At 46.4% G+C, this 3,673-nt stretch overlaps 1 protein-coding gene across 6 annotated transcripts in view; it reads left to right on the top strand.

Annotated features, from left to right (window-relative positions):
• Positions 1-3,673, top strand: part of LOC107272798 (ecdysone-induced protein 74EF) — an 81,309-nt gene that overhangs the window by 5,028 nt on the left and 72,608 nt on the right. The window lies entirely within an intron of this gene.

Genomic DNA, 3,673 nt, shown 5'->3' with positions numbered 1-3,673 from the left:
CTGTTTTTAAAATTTAGAATTTTAATTTGATTTCACTAGAGTCAAATAATAATTTTCACCTGTTAGCCGACGTTACTGTATACCCCATTCACAATGGATGCTGTCTAGATATTTGAATATGCAAAGTACATAAAAAGGGATGCACTTTACGGTCACCCGGTATTTCGCACGGTTATGTACATGCACGTATAGGGACACGCGTACTCGCGCACACCTAGCCGGCCCGCAAGAGCTTTATAATGCCCTGCAAGAAACGTGGTGCATTGACCGCGGTTGACCACACGTCATCGAATGAGTGACGTCACGACAGTGCCACAAGACGATACGTCATCCGCGCAATTCCGACCCCGCGTCAAATTATATTTCGAGAAACGAAGCTTAACTCAAGCTTTTAATCTTTGGTTAATATACTTTTATTAATTTCCAGTAGTCAGTCGGTCAGTGCATTTGTGTTTTGGCGCGAACTGAAACGACCGTGGCGCCACCTGTCGATCAAACGTCGTATTAACATGACAATGTCAGAGCATAGGGAATTTCAGTTTCCTCTTATAAATACGTTAGCCAGCACGTGTTTCGTCGATGCTCAATAGTATATACCGTGGGGAAAATTGTCAATGGGGATTAAGTATCTGCTCGTTGTACGATACATGACTATTTATGCGATTGCATCGGAGTGCAGAGGCAGCGAGAAAGTCCTGGCAGCTTTCTCCAGGTGGGTTAGTTTGCACCACGGGTCACCAGGCACGATGCATTAAGAGCACGCCTTGTTTCGTGAGTCCGAGAGCGATTTAAAGGGCGTATATCTCTATGAGAGAGAAGAGATTGGAGAATTGTGAGTGCCCGAAGAATTGTCAATAGGCAATAAAAACAGATCAATAAGAAAACGTAACCCGGCAAAGTCCAGGCCTAAGGTGAGAAAGGAGTAAAATAAGATTATAATTTTTCTTTTTCACCGAAAATAATCAAAAATCGCAATGATCAACGGGAAAGCTCGTTAACGTCAGACATTTTTAATGATCCGTGAAAACAAGGGTGCGATTCGTAATGGCCAATGAGCAGACTGCGTAGCCGTCGAATTCTGGTAATTTGTAATTGAGCGACGAATTGTCAAATTTAGGTCTGGACCGGGATTCCGCCACGATGCGTGAGGTAGACTATTGTCGACAAACGTACACGGTAGATTCGCACGTACGTTAATTGTATTTGGATGAGGACGGTAAGGGAATCAGTCGAGGGACGGAGAGGGGAACGACAGGGCTAATACGTAATGAGCGTCCGACATGATAATCGCGGGAGGGGGTTGGGTGAGGGGTAAACAGGCGTCGCGTCGTTCGTTTGCGTTACGTTAGGCAACGCGTACACTCGGCATTCGGTAACATTGGCCCAAATATTGGCCAATGGCCCCACGAGTTGTCGCACTTGCTGGCCTACACTTTTCTGACTCACAATTCGGCGACTCTGAACTAATATGAGGCATCGGGTGTCGTTGACTGACACTGGCCTACTATACGTGCGTTAACACCTGCCGCTTTGAAAAGTAGTAGGAAGGTCGTAAGGTGAAAAGTGAGAGTGAGAGGAGAGCGCGACGTGTGCTGTTGTAAAAAGGAGTCACGGCGTGGTCGTCGGCCTGGCTTCCAAAAGGTATGGATCGAGAGAGAGAGAGAGAGAGAGAGAAGAAAGATTGGTAAATAGAAAAAAAAACATATTTTTTGATTAAATAGCAAATTTCGAACTCTTGTTTAACGACGTGGAAATCGATAACGAATTTTGCAAGGACGCTACTAGAACATCTTAGCGAAAGAACGAAAGGTACGTTCCTCTTTAAAACGCGGCCTAAGGCCTTCCTACCCGAAGACATTCATAATGCGAAAGACGGCTGCATGATATTTTGCCGTCTTGTCAGGTACCTTAGGGTAGTTCCCACTGTTTACTTTTTCTCGTGTTAAAAAAAAAAAACAAAAGGGAAATGGGTCTTCATGTCGGTGGTGTTTTATTTATATAAAACTTAAAATTTTTTTTGAATCCATTTTAGTTTTAGTTATACGCAAGTCGGTTACGGGCGATTGAGTCATGTTTGTGTCTCTGTCGCTATATTGGAAACTGCCTATTAGAAAGAAATGTATAGTACGAAAATAGCCGTAAAGATAAATAACGAATCGGCCAACATACGACGACGACTGCTACGCTCTGAACGTTGTCGGATTCGTGATTATTGTTATCTGTATATCGATTCAAGGTCGCTCTTAGCTGTAATAGCTCGCGTTACGCGAGTCTCCTCATCGGCCCAAGTTCACTCGAGGCCCAAAGGTCCCAATATATGTCACGGCAAGTCATTGGCTGGACCTTGACTGTGCGCCGCGGGCGGGCCTCCCGCGCTCCTCAGGCCCCCCCCCGAGCAAATATTAGGAATTTTGCTTTGAATCTCGAAGGTTTTCGAGGCCCCGTTCAAACTTCCTCGACGTAAAGCCCAACTCTCTCGCTTCTCTCTTTATCTTCCACTACCTATATCTCCCTCTCTCTGTATCTCTTCCTATCCTTAACGATGCGAATTTTCTTATTGGTTACAACCTCTCGATTTTAGCCACACTTTCCCTCTCGTAAGGCCCTATCTTAACGTGGACAGAAAACCGAAAAATTTCTTTAACCGATCCGTATTATCGTAATTCCTCGCTACTATTCTCCGCCGCCCGCTTTCTGTGTCTTTTTCCCGCGGTCCGGCCGTGACAAGGCCCCCGTCTTCCGCTCGCAAGGTCGCAGCCGCTTCGCGAGTTTGCTCTTTCCAGATTTTCCAAAGCGACGAAAATAACCCGGCGCCGTATCTCCGATCAATTAAACGGCGAAGTACCTCGCGATCGGGAAACACGGGAAAGTCTCCCGCTGCCGGCGGGAGATGACGGTTACGCCGGTAGCCGCTTTAAAAAAAAAGACTTGCACTTTCGTTAGAAAGTCAAGCTGGAGGGAGAGCAGCTATGGGATCGACAAGAGAAAAGAGTGGTAGGGGAGAGTGTAACCAGCAGTGCTACCAACGGTAACGGAAACAAAGACCCGCAATGGCATCATGCCACAGGTCCCAGTAAGTAGACAAGAAAAAAACAGGCTTCGGGTCCTGTCTGACCAAGCTCAGTCTCTTACCACTATAAAACAGTCATCCAAACTATCCTCTCGCACCACTCGCCCCAGTAGTATCCCAACTGCAAAAAAAAATCGCATAACCCGGGTCACGGTAAAAAATAATTTTCGAAAAACATTAATTTTTCCAAAAAAAAAAAAACACGTAACGACGCAAAAAATTTTTTTTACCCTCCACAAACATTTTCACTCGTCTCCCGTACGTGTATCTCGCGTAACCTCAAATTGAAAAAAAAAACAAAAATTATACGCTCTCCCCCAAGGGAACGATGCATAATCAAGAGCAAAAGATCCGAAAAAAAATCCTTGCTTTCGGTATACAAAGCGACGGCCCGTTCGCGCTTACCCAGAGAATCCAGCATGCGTATGGCCCTCGTGCGTGATCGTGCGGCTTCGTTCGGCCCGTGTGCATGCTCCGGCCCGTGTCCCTCAGTCGTGCATGTGCGCGCCAGCAAGCATGTATGAGTCGGTGGCCGTGGCTATGGCCTTACGGCTACCCCCACCACCTCCACCATCCACCCGGCTCCTATCTCCCCCCCCCTCC

This window comes from Cephus cinctus, unplaced genomic scaffold (genome assembly GCF_000341935.2).
Source record: "Cephus cinctus unplaced genomic scaffold, Ccin1 Ccin1_scaffold1289, whole genome shotgun sequence".
Lineage (NCBI taxonomy): Eukaryota > Metazoa > Arthropoda > Insecta > Hymenoptera > Cephidae > Cephus > Cephus cinctus.
The sequence above is the reverse complement of the archived record's forward strand: the minus strand, read 5'-3'. Positions and strand labels throughout refer to the sequence as shown.